General features: G+C 32.6%; 1 pseudogene across 1 annotated transcript; it reads left to right on the plus strand.

Annotated features, from left to right (window-relative positions):
- The first annotated feature begins 1,608 nt into the window (after positions 1-1,608).
- LOC110007200 (putative F-box protein At3g52320) lies at positions 1,609-15,133 on the plus strand (annotated as a pseudogene). Its single transcript, XR_016061685.1, has 2 exons — positions 1,609-1,745; positions 14,322-15,133. The product of XR_016061685.1 is annotated as a putative F-box protein At3g52320 (transcript).
- Positions 15,134-16,329: the final 1,196 nt, after the last annotated feature.

A 16,329-nucleotide genomic window follows, 5' to 3' on the forward strand; every position in this document is an offset into this window, starting at 1 on the left:
AGTTCAAATTCAACCTCAGTTTGAATTTTTTTGAGATTTTTCTAAATGAATCGCTGCAACTCAAATAACCTATTTGCTCAAGGCCGAGACTACCTTGAACCTTTGCAATTTTCAAATTTTCTCTTCAGTAAATAATAGCCTATTAATTTTCTTAGAAAACCCCAAATTTATTATTTGGATATGTGCTGGTTTTGGTAGGTTAGGGGATGTTGGGACGTGATGCCAAATTCACTCCTAAATGGTATTCCCTCTTTCATGAGGGTGTATTGTAGTTATGGAACGATGGCATTTTATAGAGGCTCATAAAAGTGAATTTCTAAGAGAGAAATACAAGAGGTTTTGCGATGGAGGCAAAGAGTTATAAGGAAGAATATAAATTGGGCTTTTTAGCAAATCCTAACTTTGTAGTGGTTTTGTATTGGATCAGATTTTCATTAGTGTTTTTTTGTTGCGACGGTGTTAACCGGCAACAATGAGGAAATGAGTCGATTGTTGGTTTCTTTGTCGTATGAAAAATTAATTGTATGCTTTTTCTCTACTATTGTAAGGTAATATTTACATATCCCAAAATTTGTAATCCTTCAATTGAAAGTAAATAAGTTCTTTGCGGGTTGCCCATAGATTCAGCCCGAATTTGGGTGAACCATGTACATTATTTTAATGGTGTTTTGATTATGGTTCGTAGTGCATGGTTGTGCTATTGGACTTTTTTTTTTTTTTTGTTTTTTTGACTTTTATATTATTTTTACCGAATTTACTACTTCATATTCGGTTCTTTAGTATATGAATTTTTGGAATGATTTGCCGGTAAAAAGCGATTTGGTTTCGAGGTGTTAGATTTATTGAAATGGGGTTCACCACAACAAGAGTAATCATGCTAACTTCTTTCCCAAGTGTTGCATAGTAATTTGTGAAATAACTAGTTAAATTTTAAAATAAAGAAATTTGATGAAACCAATGATTTTGAACTTTTGGAAATAAAAATTCAAGATATATCGGTACTTACTTGCTTGGAAATAAACACACCCAAGATATATAGGAGGAGGCGACAAATTCACAGGCGGGCTCTAAATCGCCCTTTTTTAAATAAAAAAATAGAGACTTTTCCGTATCAATCCCTGTATATAACGAATAAAATACTATCCCCATCTTTATCCGTTCATATAAAGGCCGAGTGTCTCACTTCTAGGACTAGCTTTCTCACTCTAGATCAAGATGAGGCCTTCTCTGTTACTCTAGATCAAGATGAAGCCTTGTCCCTTTTCTTTCTTGTTTGTCTTTCTGGGATCGGCTATTGCAAAAGCGTAGAGAGATCTTCCCTTTTCTTTGTTGTTTCTCTTTCCGGATCGGCCATTCCACAGAGAGAAAGCGTAGAGAGATCTGCAAGAGTTAGGTTTTTGCCTGGTTCCGATGCCCGCCCCCATTTGAACTCTATACTGGATAAGAGAGAGAAAATGAGATTTCTTCTCGATGTGTATGAGAGAGAAAATGAGACTTCTTCTCAATGTCACACACAGAGAGTGACGCTTCTTCTCAATGTCTTTGCGAGAGAGTGTTAGAGAGAGAGAGAGATTTGACATGAGAAAAGTGTGGAATGATGCAGGTACTCTTGATGAGGAAATAGAGCAGCGGCATTTTTTTTTACTTTGTCAAATCGGAGGGGGATCCGAAATCGGATCCTCTTCTCCTATGGCTGAGCGGAGGTCCTGGTTGCAGTGGTTTGAGTAGCCTCCTCTTCCAAATAGGTCAGTTGTGTTTTCTCCTCTCCTTTTTTTTGTTTCCTCTGCCATTCCAGTAACGGATTAGGGCTTACTGAGAGTTGTGATAGTCATTATTCAGTAAAAATGGAAGGGGAATTTGGGAAATTTTAATTTTTTGTTTTCCATGTTTCTGATTTTTCTGAACTGGTGTCCCTATGCTAAAAACACGCCAAAAATGTCTGAATAACGGTGGTTTTTAGCGGCCTTTCATGGATCGACGTTATTCTATGGTTAGATGATGTAGATCTATAATTATTTTAAGAAATACTCCGGATTTTGAATTTGTTTGTCAAAACAATATCTTACTTCTAACAATAAGACTGTGCCCGTACACAAACTACGACTTTACATAAATTCTACAATGTCCTTGTTTTTTTCTCAAAAAAATCAGCTATTATATATTGTTATGTATACTTTCTTAAATATAAAACTTTTTTTAATATGGGGAAACTAATCAAAATACATCTATGCGATTAACTATTGGAGAATTGTTTGGTGCGTCCACTACACCTGATACTATGGAGGCTTGGAGATCTACACCGTCCACTAAAATCAGGTCCCATAAATAATAGTCTTCCAAAGAAAAAATAAAATAAACTATTCAAATATTTTCTCCAAGAAATATCATTTCTAGTTTTAAAAATGTATATATTTTTATAGATTAATAATTTCCATGTTAAAGATTATATATTTCCTAAAAATTAAGATCAAATTCTATTCCAAAATAAATTATTAAGGGGCCTGCATGTCTACATGGGAGTCTGTGGACTCGTAGAAACCGTGTCCTTGACTATTTAACATTTTACTTTTATAATTTGAAATAATTCGAAATATCTATCAAAATCTTTATGATTTTGACTTGGAATGGCAGAAAAAATGTTGCCATGTGAGGTATGAGGTGCATTTTGATAAATTGCTCTAAAGAATAACATAGGTGACACTCTTACATCCATTATAAATTCTGTTGTATCCTATATTTTTCTAACAATCCAATTAGGCGTACCTCCATATTTTAGCATAACATGTAATTTTGGTATAAAAATTCTTAGGATTATCTCATAATCTATTTTCATATCTAATTATAAAAATTTAAAAAATTTAAAATTTTTAAACTCTAAAAATGCTTAAAATCAAGTAGATCTTGAACATATGAAAATCTTGAAAATGGACGGTCTAGATAATGTGTTGCAAGATGCACTATTTTAGGGACTTAAAATCTTTTTTTTATTTTTTATATTCATATATCTCGTTGTCGAGATGATTAATTAGAGGGTTTTTAACATTAAATCAATATTTTCCGATGGATTTTTGAGGTGTATCTGTAATTCTACATTTTAAGGTTGCAACCTTATATAAACTTTTTCTTTTATCTTTTGGGGATGATCTATAAATAGATCATTTATCATTTGTATATCGATGTTATAATTATTCTTGTCCCTTAAATTTCAAAATGGGTGGTTGTAAGATTATCATTGAATAGACAAAGTTTCAAAAAAAAAAATTTCAGACTTCGTGACTCACCTCAAGATATCCAATTTGACATCTAATGAGTGGAAATGATTATGACCTCCATGTACAAAAGATGAGGATTATATGCTAGGAGACCATTTATCTTTATTATAATGAGGTTATAATTGTCACTTGCCATTAGACATCAAATTGGATGACTTGGGATGTGTCATAAAGTTCATGATTTTTAATTATTTTTTAACTTTGAGTTTAGTCAATGGCATATTTACAACCATCATATTTGAAATTTGATGGACAAGCATGATTGTGACTTTCTTGTATTAAAAGTAAATGATCTTGTTGTATATTTTTCCTTAATAACAACAGTTATTTTTGATATTATGCTTTCAAGTATTATTCAATAGTATACCAGATATCACGGCCTTGAGATGGTATTGTACTGTAACGCTTGTTCTAGCTAAATGTGGTCTAAACATTTTTGTTTTGGGTAGATTAGTGGAGAATACAGTCTCTACCCATTTTCAGAAATAGTTGGTGGTTTTCGAATGCATTAGTGGGAATAAAAACGTAGGTAGCTGAGGCTCTGGTAGTACCATCCCCACCACCTCAACCCCATTCCCAATGTGGCCTAAACCTATTTATATCTATATTTCATAATGAGTTAGACCCGCAAAATTTCGCTATGTGAAATTGTATTGTAACCCTTGCAATGCAGGGGGCATGTGGTCTTTGGTGTCCAATTTTTGGGTTGGATCAGAGGGAACGAGAGTCCCCTTAGAATTTGAGAGAGTCCTCTTAGAATATGGCTCACTTGCATGCTTGTGGAATTCAAATGTATGTTATGTGCTTATTTCCAAAAAAAAATGGGAAAAGAGTTTTCTTTGAATTTTTCGCTCCATATACACCTTCAGATCCATGAGAACCTTGGCAGCTACTTAAATTATAAAAAATTGACAAATACCCCATATTAATATTTTCTCGTTTTCTTTTTAACAGTTGCCTATTTCTTTAAACGAAAAACATAAGACTCCCACTTTCCCCTCTTTTTCATCCATCCCAGTAAACTCTCTCTCTCTGAGATAGGAATGGGTAAAATGGATACAAGAGAAGGAAAAATTGGTGTTTTATGCTCTTGGTTTGGAACTATTAGGGTATAACTATACAGAAAAGGGCATTTTTGAAAAAGAAAAAAGAGAAGTTATTGAGAATCGGGGAGTATTTATCATACTTTTAATAATTTGAACAAGTCCAGGACTTCCATGGACCAGAGTATGTATATGGGATGAGAACTTTAGGAAATAAGGTATGCATCTTTTTCCCGAATATATTATGGAGGAATAATGCACTTTCCCTTGATTAAGGGCCTCCAATCCATAATTAAATTTATAGGATTCAAATGGGATTTCTGTGAACGCCATGATTTTTTGGTAAGAATAGTGTTAAAGTGGTGGAAATTTTTGGTAAGAATATTGCATTTTTATTTAGGGTGGGAATGTAAAAAACTAGGGGGTTAGAATCCATTGGAATATTTCAAAATGGTATAAATCTAAGCCGAAACTTGGCTGAAATTAAGTAACCACAACGACAAATTGTGATTCTCAGAGTAATCATGGCGAAAGCTCTCCTTTCTCCAAATTTGTGGCGACTCAAGCTTGCTTTGCCACTAATGGAGGGTCACATGTCAGTAATGCCATTGCAAAATGTAAATGTACTTTAACTGAGGCTGGAAATGAGAGAACTTAATTAACTGCGGTCGAAGTTGCAGGCATGTAAAACCTCCAAAACACTTCTCATTTTTGACATGGATTCCGGGGGGTGATACTTGATGACCTTCTAGTACCTTGAATGAACTGTTTCACTGTTTCGAGAACAGAGCATTCTATAAAGCAATTCAAAGTTGGTGCTTTGAGCCAATGTTGGCCAAACACTCAAAAAGATTTAGAGGAAGTGTTTGCCGAGAGAAAATCACTCACAACCAACTTCACTCTGCTAAAATTATTGTATAATGATCACCGGTTCTTCACCAAGGACTGTCTTTGCAAAGCCAACAAACATCATCCACTGATATCTTGATTTTCGAAAGCAGCTTTGATGTATTTCTATTGAACCGAAAGTCGTAGGATGCTACCGTTGTCGTCATTGTAATGTGATGTACTCAAGCCTAGACGAATATACACACAGGGTTAAACTGAACCGAGTGAAACGTTCGTTTAGGACCTCTGAGAGTTGGATGCTTTTGATAACTATATGGGGATTGCAGGGCCCCTATATGGGATTCCAAAACCATGAGAATCAAATGTCTTGACATTTGCTTGAAGATTGATTGAGAACTTGTTTCCAATTAACAATGGTGAAAACTAGCAAAAGTAGGGTTTTCGCTTTTCAATTAACAGATTTTTTTTTAATCCAACTAATTAGTTTCTTTTAAGGTTAGAGTCATTATTCATCTATTGTAGCCATAGTGCAGGTGAGATTAAGTGAAAAAACTGCTAGGGGGATTTTTATCTTTTTAATTGCTCCCAAGAGTTTGGGCCGAAAATTAAACTATATGAAAATAGTTCTAACTCATTGACAAACAAAAGCATAGATCAGAATGTGATGCTGCGTTCATCAAGCAGAACAAATCCTCTACCTTCATTGTTCGAAACCAGACTTCCCAAACTCTGTTTAAGTTGGTTTTAAGCACAAATTAATCATGCTTATATCCAACAATCCCCCACTTGTTTAAGAGCTTCTTAAATAATGAGTTTGCAAATCAGGAAAGAGAATGCTTCATTAAAGGAGTCCTAAAAAATTTCAATTTTCAGAGTGTGATATTGAGTACCTTGCTTGACAGTAAATAGGTGAACCTTGAGTTATGTCCTTCTAATACGTCAACCCTCAACAGTATGCATTTTCTTTTTGCCTCAACAGTATGCATTTTCTTTTTGCCTATGTATTCCTTTCTATGGCTACTCATAATGGCCCTTCTGGTTTTCATGAGCTTTCTAGGAAGGCCCGGTCTTTCGGAAGTGACCAAATTTCCACACTCATATTGGTGAATCCCATCTAGACTTACTATGCACCCCATCTAGGCTTACTTCATTTATGTGAAATGGACTTAAGAGCTTATATGTTGCATGTCTCTTGCACCGCACGGGCAAATATGAGGCAATATATATGGTCGATGTAAAAGTCTTTCTATGCTTGAATTACAATTTTTGACGAGTTATGAGATGGGGTTTTATTTATTTTGATAGGGCTGCAGCCTTATCAAATCATTTTCATATATATATATATATATATATATATATATATATATATATATATATATATATATACCTTCGAAATAGCTTAAAATGCTTCATCATTTTTCTAGCAGTAGTGCTATCATGTGCGATCTTGATTGCACAATGGATAGCGTGTACTAGTGTTTTATCTTGATTCTTTATATATATAATCATATTAGACAAAAAATTGGATGCATATGTAAAAAGCATAAAAAAAAAAAAAAAATTATTTTCTTTCAAAATAATGAAAATACCCCCATAACTTTTAAGGTTATTTTGATCATTTTAAACTATTAGAAATGCTTGTTTTATATTTTTAACATGTGCACTCTTCTTAGAATGTTGGAATTCCATATATATATATATATAAAATTAAAAATTAAAGAAGTTGTACACTTTAACAATTTCATCAAGATCGAACGACAGTTTAACTAGGGGTGGCAACGGGTCGGGTTCGGCGGGACCTGGTCCCAGACCCGAATGTATTCGAGTCCAAGTTTTGGACCCGGATTCGGCCCGACAGGTCAAAAAGTTGGACTCATACCCTTACCTGTCGGGCTTCAGGTCTATCCCGTCGATTCTTGAGTCAAGCTTGGTCTATTGCCACCTTCACTATGAGTTTTTTTTTTACCATTTCTTTAACATCATATACCTAAATTAATGGCAACAAGGTCGCAACTCACCATTAGATTTCAAGCCGTACTATTTATCGTTTAATAGCTAAAGATGATTATGAATTCTTATTGTATACGATTCTTAATACATCCAAACCAATAGGACTTGAAGTATTTTATCTTTAACCGTTTACGCGTACGGGTCGGGTCCAACCCAACCTAAACTCAGACCCGATTAAAACTATGAGAGTTTGGACGGGTCCATTGCCACCCGTAACGTTAAGCATTCCATGAAGATGGAACGACTAAATTAATAGCGTTTAGTTGTAGGAAAATGCTATTAGAATTTTGTAGCTTTCTTTTTTTTTAGTTATATATAACTTACCATATATAAATTATAAATTATAAGTAGTTCTACACTCTAACCATTTGATCAATTCGAGGAAATTGCTATTAGCATTTTGTAACTTAATGTTGTTAAAAAAAATCGGACAACGCCGAACCTATGGGTGAAAACACGGTTTATTTTTTCCCATAGATGTTGTGGAGTGGCTTCATATATATATATATATATATATATATATACTTTGTGACAATTGTCACCAATCATTTCAATTTTATTGGTTCTTTATCTTGATATTTTCAAATGTTGATATTATCTGCAATATTATACTGGTAAATTGGAATTATATTACAATAATATCGTGGTAATTAATTCTAGTGATAGTAACGGTATTAAAGCAAACCACCAAATTGCTTGAAAAAAATTAATTAGTCAATATAGAGTAATTAGTGGTATTAATTTTAAGTTGCTATTTTAAAAAGATTGTATTTAAATTGTGGTTCCTTATTTTATAGTAACGTACTAAATATGGATAAAGAAATATGATTTAGTTGGAAATTTAATCATTCATTTGTGGTAACCATTTTTGGAAAGAGATATGACATTAATACTCGAAAACAAATACCCTTTTTTGTTGGTAACTGCTGAATGTGGAAATCTAACCGTCCAAAACTATAAGAGTTTCCTTATGCTAAAATTTTCATTTCTTGTGGGAGATCAAAATGAGCAAGCATTTGTTAACTTTGAAAGTTAACTTCGTTATTTTTATGTTTACATTTTATTAATAATTTAAATGTGACTAAGAGCATAATAAAAAGAAAAGAGTGAGTGGGGATTTGGGCTTCTACTCTTTGATGAGAATGGAGTTCGAGACTTCATCAAGGGGCTCGGTGGTACTACCGCCAAGGCTCCAGCCGATTCTCAAAGTTATAGAGGGTGATATAAGGGGGAAAATGAAAAGCAATCAAATGTGGTTTTTATTTTTCTGTTGACTCTATAACTTTGACAATGGGTTGTGGCTTTGGTAGTAGTACCACTTTCACCCTTTATAACTTTGACAATGGGTTGAGGCGTTGGTGATAGTACCACTGAGCCCTATGATGAAGTATTGAGCTTCATTTTTACCAAAGAGTCAAATCCCCAATGACTTAATTTTATTTCATTCTCTTGTTCATATTTTCCTTATTAATAATATAAACATAAAAATATCAAAAGTTAAGTTTTTAACGTTAACAAATGTTGTTTTAATTTTTGTTTGTTATTCTTTTAATTAATATTTAGTTATTCAAAATATGTTTTTATGAAAAGATATATATATTATAATATTTCAAATTCTCAGTAAAAATGACTCGTATGATAATATCTCGATAAAATGCTTCGCCGTGATGGCCCGAATTTAGTGATACTTGTCACTATTAGGCCAGGGTTTTTTATGGAGATATTATGGAACAATTCATTTTCACTATGAATTTATTGGAAATTTGAAATATGGATTTTAATAAAATTTTTTTTAGTGAATTGTTGAATTTAACTAAAAATATAACAAATAAAAAGAATATAATGGTATTTGTTAACTTTGAAAAGTTAACTTTGCTATTTATATATTTCTATATTATTAATAAATAAAATATCAATAAGAGGATAATAAGGATAACTTGATTCTTCTTTGCTTGGTCTCCATATTCAACGCTCACCATAAAAAAAAAGAAGAATTTGTTTCATAATTTTAATGCAATTCTCTTTCTAAAAATATTAACATAAATGAAAGACAAAATATTCAGCTACAACCTATTTCTTCATGCATGCTTACAAAGTTACTACAAAAGAAGGAACCAAAATTTGATATTAATCTATTTGAAAGATTAATGGTTAAGGCTATTAATTGCTCTTTTAATTAATAGCCTATTATAAAAAGAGTAATGAATTATCACAATATTATTAATAAAAAGACTATTAATTACTCTTTTTACTATTAGTTACTCTAAATTAAAAATGAATTATGTGTTTATTATCTTTGGAATGAATTATCACAATCAGCGTTTTAAAAAACGCCGAGTCGAACCGGACTCGCCCGGTTCGACTCGGAAATAGTGAAAAAGGAACCGGATCGCCCCGAAAATCGGAAATCGTCCGGTTCTAGAGAGAACCGGACGATTCTGTACAGTGAATCGCCGATTCACTGTACGGAATTGCGAGTCCGAACAGTGAATCGGCGATTCCGTACGGAATTTTTTTTTTTTTTTTTTTTTTTTTTTTTTTTTTTTTTTGGGTAATCCATGATAGATTTTTTTTGTAATCCATGATCGAATTTTTTGGTTTTTTGTAACCCATAATAGAATTTTTTGTAATCCATGATCGAAATGTTTGTTTTCTTTTCTTGTAATCCATGATCGATTTTTTTTTTTTTTTTTTTTTTTTGTAACCCATGATAGAATTTTTTGTAATCCATGATCGAATGTTTTGTAATATATGATCGAAATGTTTGTTTTTTTTTTGTAATCCATGATTGAAATGTTTGTTTGTTTTTTTTTAATCCATGATTGAATTTTTTGTTTTTTGCTTTTTTTGTAACCCATGATAGAGTTTTTTATAATCCATGATTGAATTTTTTGTAATCCATGATCGAACTATTTTTTTCTTTTTTTGTAATCCACGATTGAATTTTTTGTTTTTTTTGTTTGTTTTTTTTTGTAATCCATGATCGAATTTTATGTAATCCATGATCGAATTTTATGTAATCCATGATTGAATTTTTTGAAAATTTGTGATTTTTTTTGTTTAATCCATGATCGAATTTTTTTTTGTAATCCATGATAGAATTTTTTGAAAATTTGTGATTTTTTTTTTAATCCATGATAGATTTTTTTGAAAATTTGTTTTTTTTTTTTTTTAATCCATATTATTCAAAGAGAAAACGAGAGAGATGATGATTCCGAGGCCACCCTATCCCAACCATATTATTCACATATCGAGTCCCAACAGCAACAGTGTAGGGATGAGCACGAAATACTGTAAATTAAATGCTGAACGGCGGTTCATGCAGGGAAAGAACATATCAATATTTGCATATTCATTCAAAAACATGAAAATTCTTAATGGAGTACTCTCATTTTTTATTGAATTCCTAAAAACCAATATTTATAATGAATTTTAATAATTTTTTCGGATTTTTTTAAAGCTTTATTCTGACCGATTCACCCGATTCCGATCCGGATCGCCGATTCGCCGATCCGGATCTGTTTTTGAAAAGCCCGATCCGGGTCACCGATCCGGTTTTTAAACCATTGATCACAATATTATCAGGAAGCTTGCTTTTATTTTGAAATTTCAAGGGAAATTATATATACCCCTTAGGGTACACTTTTTGGGCATGCGCATTTCGAAGACTTTTCAACTCACATTACTAGCCTCAATGCTATTTATTTTGCATCTATTTCCACGTTAGAAATTAGTTTCTTTGGGATAAAAATATCCTCTTTGTATTTATCATCTCTCTAAAAACATGAAATTTGAAATTTGAGAGAGAGAGATACTATCTCAAGCGTTTTTAATTGAGAAACTATCAAGTTTTAGAGAGAGAGTCTCAATTTCTACAAAGAAAAACTATCTCAAATTTCAAATTTTTTGAGAAAAATTATCTCAAATTTTTTAAAGAGACAAACTATCTCAAAATTTTTTGAAAAGAGAATTCATTTCAAATTTCAAATTTTTTGAGAGAGATTTTTAAAGAAAGACACTATATCAAAACTTTTAAAGAGAAAAACTATATCAAATTTCAAGTTTTGGAGAGAGAACTATCTCACAATTTTTTGAGGGGAGGCTGTGCCAAAATTTTTGGAGAGTTTTAGCAAGAAAATATCTCAAACTTCAAAATTTATATATGAGGGTATTTAGTCTTAAAAAAATTAATTTCTTACTTAGGGAGGTAGATGCAAAAATAAATAGTATTGAAGTTAGTGGTGTAGTTTAAAAAGTACTCCGGAAGAGCATGCCAAAGAATTATGGCCCAAAGGGATTCTATAAATTTCTTTAATTTCAATTTATCAAGATAATATCACAAATACTATTGGCATTTCAAATAAAAAACTGATAAATTGAAATTATCGACGATAAATATCACTAAGATCCTGATAATGACATCTCTCTTGATATATATATATATATATATATATATATATATATATATATATATATATATATATATATATATATATATATATGAGACCCTCTTACACGCATGTGTGTAGGATCCCAAAGGATCACCATTAAAAATTTGACACAGAACTCTAGAAAAGTCAATTTTCACACCCATGTGATAATTTTTTTAGAGATATGTGTCAAATTTAATTATGATTTTTTAAGGTCTTACACACATGGATGTGGGAGTATCTATGCAAATGAGTTAGGGTTTGGGGTACTTACGCAAATGAGTATTTTTTTAATGTACTTAACGTTTTTTGAAAACTCATATACTCTTGTTTTATATTACAACTTTTTTAAGTAAGGCATTTTTCATAATTAAGAAAGGTAGAATAAATATTTCTATAAAAATTAGTGACATTTATTAGTTGTTAAGAATCAGTCATTGATTCATGTTGGTGATATTACAATGATGTCATCTTTCACTATTAGTAATAAATGATTTTTTTCTATCAAGAATTTTAAGTTTACCCTTGATTAATTGCCTAAAAAAATGTTACTACAGATTGGGTTTAAGGGTATTTAGTAGCCAAAGTTGTTGAGTACATTATGATATTCATACATATGAGTATTTATTTGATGTACTAAATATTTTTTTGACACTAAATACCCTTATTCCATTTCGTAACTTTTTTTTCTACAGGTATTTTAGGCAATCAAACATTGGTAAATTCTTGATAGAAAGAAAAACATTTATTAACTATAGTGGATGATGATATCATCATGACACCACCTACATGGAGCAATACTTGCTTTTTAATCACTAATAAATACTACTACTTTCTTATATAAATATCTATCATACATCTTCTACTGACGAAAAATGTTATTACTCAAAAAATTGTGTATTACAAAATAAGGGTATACACGTGTCCAAAAAATTTCACATGAAGGGAGTTCACATATGTATGAGTACCCTAACGTAAACACCACAGACCTATTATGTCTATTGCAGTATTGCCAAATCCCCATAGTCCAAAAAAATCGAATGGTGGCGAACCTATAGGTAGAAGGAGCTTATAATCACCCTCAGATGTAAAAATAAATGGATGTAAAAATAAATTATTGGAGGTGTGTAATTGATCGATCCCAAAATTTGAAAAAATTCTTTACAAGCTTCATTGCACACCCAACTTCATGGAAGGGTGAAAAATTAATTTCATTTTTATTTTTAGTTTTTAATTTAAAAATAATATTAAAATGACATTTGAGTTTTATTTTTATAATTAGAACTGAATAAAAATAATAAAAATATTTTAAATAAAAAATATTGATCAAAATAAATTTAGGGGTGTTTTAGTTTTTTTTTTATTTAAAATATTTTTTTATTCAGATATATTTATAAAAATCAACCTACACCCCAGAATTTAGAAAGATATCTTATTAAAAACAAAAAATAAAATACTGAAAATAATTTTCGGCCATTCAATATGGCCTTGTGGAATCTCAACGCTTCCACATCAAGTGTACAAGATACTTTTCCTTATTTCAATTGATTGCGCCTCAAGGTAATCACTAGATTTATGATTATTATTCTTACTCATTGATTAGTATATTACAACTTCAGAATTTTAGTAAAATGAGACTACAAATATAGGCTTCTTAATAAGTTGTATGTCTACCAATACTTCTTTTTTTTGCCATTTTACTTCTCTTAAGTGGCCTCAAAGATATGAACTCTATTTCCATTGGGGATTTTGTGATACAAGTTTGCTTCTTAACATCCCTGCCAAAGTCAAAAATCAATCCACTACTTGATTTGGATTCATATGAATCCAAATATCCAATTAGTGTCATTGTACACTTTAGGAACATCTGTTTCCCAACATAGTGTAGTTCATAATTCATGGAATTTCTTAGGTATCTCAAGATCCTATGAATCACATAGTTGATGTGTAATCAACTAAGTTTACCCATATCACCCTCCAGAGTTGATGTTGTATAATATTTTTTTTATAATATTAGAATGTGTATAAGATATTTTATTCAAAACAAAGCTTGTAGTTAGTACTTGATAGCCAAACGGGAGTGAATATGCAGTATGCTCCCCGGGGAACAGAATCTTTTGGATTTTATCAGAACACACTACAATTAGTTGGTTTAACACTTTACTAATTCACTTGATCTTACCCCAAAACGAACAATCCATCCATGTGCCCAATTTTATTGTAGGAGCAACTTTTATCTCTGCCTCTTGATAAAAATAAAATGTGATTTAAGTGGCTAAAATTATGCCAAATTTTTTAGAGGGGGCGCAATTGGAAATTAGACCTCATGAAAAGTAGTAAAAATGGAACTGGTGAAGGGAAAAAATACCTAGGGAACAATTAGAAGATCCCTTTTGTCTAATAGAAAGGGGAAACAATAATTAGGAGTTGCTTTCCTTGCAATTTTTCTAGATATTATTCTCTCATGACCAACCCATATCTTTAATCCGGGGCAAGTGACCAACCCATTTATTTAATGGAAAAGAGGACATTCACAGAGGAGGTATCCCATTAAAAGAGCTAAAAGAATAAAAAAAAGTTTCCATATGCATTGACTATAGTTCCTTCCCCAGCAATTTTTTTCAAGTCACTTTGATAAAAACCCCCTCCTCCCCTCTGCCTGCACAAAGCAAACTCTTACCAACATTTTCTCTCTGATCATCCCTTCTTCCAACTAGGAGGAGAGGAGAATCAAGAAAAAAAAAGCTTTTGCATGAGGTTTCTTCCTCAGTGTTAAAAGATGATTCAAATATGCCAAAGGCAAAATCAGCAAAAAGAAAGGCTTCAACTGAAGAAGAGACCAGGGCCTCTATCATCTCAAAAGATGGTGGGATTTCATCTCTAATGCACAATCAAGCTTCTTTTGAAGAAGAGGGCAACATGGCTCTCACTGTGGATGAATATGTTATGATCCTATTTTTGTCAACAATCTCGGTGGACCTCTCGATTCGCATTCTCTTGGCACTCCCTGTAGAATCCATATTTAGGTTCAAATGTGCGTGTAAATCATGGCAACAACTTCTCTCGTCGGTTCTCTTTGCCCAAATCCATTCTCTCTGCCCAACCCTGCCTTCAGAAGTCTTTGCTTTCATTTATGTAGATGACTACTTGGTACCCTCGAGTTACTTTTCTCTTCTCATATCAAAGAACTCGGTCCAAAAAAACATCACATCTCAGGTCCAACTGATAGAGGTTCCCTCGAGATTCAGGCGCCTGCAGTGTGTGGCTTTCAGTCATGGACTGGTGTGCTACAGGACCTGGTAAGATAAGAGGATCGTCTATGTGTGCAACCCTGCAACCCGAGAATTCATCGTCCTTCCGAGGCTCCATGGAAACACCAACATTCCGATATTAAGTTCACTTACCCGTGATGTTCTCGGGTTCTATTTTGACCCCAGGAACCAAACTGGACTTCTGGCACTCATTGTGCAATAGGCATTATATGTTCGATTCGGCAACTGGATGTTGGAAAATCATTTCTGACCTGCCAGAATCAATCTTCAACAACTCTGTCTTGTGTGTGGATGGCGTATGCTATGGACTACTCGGAAACGAGAATACCATGTTTGCATTTGACATGGAGCAAGAGGAATGTAAACTAATTCCACTGCCTTCACAGGTTTCAGAAGCAAGAACTAAACGCACTTGCAAATTGGTGGAGTGGGATGGACATGTATGCCTAGCTCATGAGTTCGGATGTCGCGATTTGTGGATGTGGAGGCTAAACAAACAGGAATGGGACAAAATCGTTGAATTGGATATCGATAGAAAGTTTGTTATGGGATTTGAAATAATTCCTCACCATCGTTCTCTCTTCATCGCTCGAATTATAAGGAAGAGCATTGAGCTCTGTCGATATGATAGCCATGGAAACAGAGAGGAAATTAACCGGAAATTTTGCTGGGAAACCACATTTAGTAGTTGTATTTACCCTAATATTGTTCCTTTTACACCAGCACTTGGTCGTTGTAATTACTTGGGTACTTAAATCACATAGGTTGGATTTGCTGGTATAAGCTTTTGCATGGATAATTTTTTTTAAATTTTATTTCGGAAATAATGAAAGGAACCTGAGATGCACGAAGAAACCTCTTATAGCCCATTAGACAGTTTGGATGAAGCATCTTTTAACGAATAATCCATTTTCTCCACCATCCATTCATGACTATGAAAAAGCATTATTTGGTGTCTATTGCTCTGCATGATCAAGGACCATATATCTCTATGTTTTGCCTCAAAACATTGCGCCACCTATTTAATATTAGAAATGTAATTATTTCAAAAAGAAGCCTCGTAATGCTTATGGATGAAAATGAACAGTCTTTTTGCTCATAAGCTCGGCAGCATCAAATGTTCTGGACGTCATTAAAAATAGATTGCACCACAACAATGTGGAAAAATGTTCTTTGCAGGTGCGATCGATTTTTCTATGTAAACCTGCAACGACTCTCGTAGAGCCATTGCGACTTTTCAGGCCAAACCACAACGGAACTGTTGTGGGTGAAACCACTGTACACTTTTTGCTTTGGGGAATTTTAAGTCATTAATCAAAACTAAAGCACAAATTTTGGTTGACAAAAAACCCAATAATTTACTATAGTTGGGAATTACATCACTCAAAAGAAATATAACATGATAACATCACCAGCATGCGACACTAATTTCTTTTTAACAACGTTTTTTTTT

This window comes from Amborella trichopoda, chromosome 8 (assembly GCF_054954075.1).
Source record: "Amborella trichopoda isolate Santa Cruz 75 chromosome 8, AtrichopodaSantaCruz75HAP2 v2.0, whole genome shotgun sequence".
Taxonomy (NCBI): Eukaryota; Viridiplantae; Streptophyta; class Magnoliopsida; order Amborellales; family Amborellaceae; genus Amborella; species Amborella trichopoda.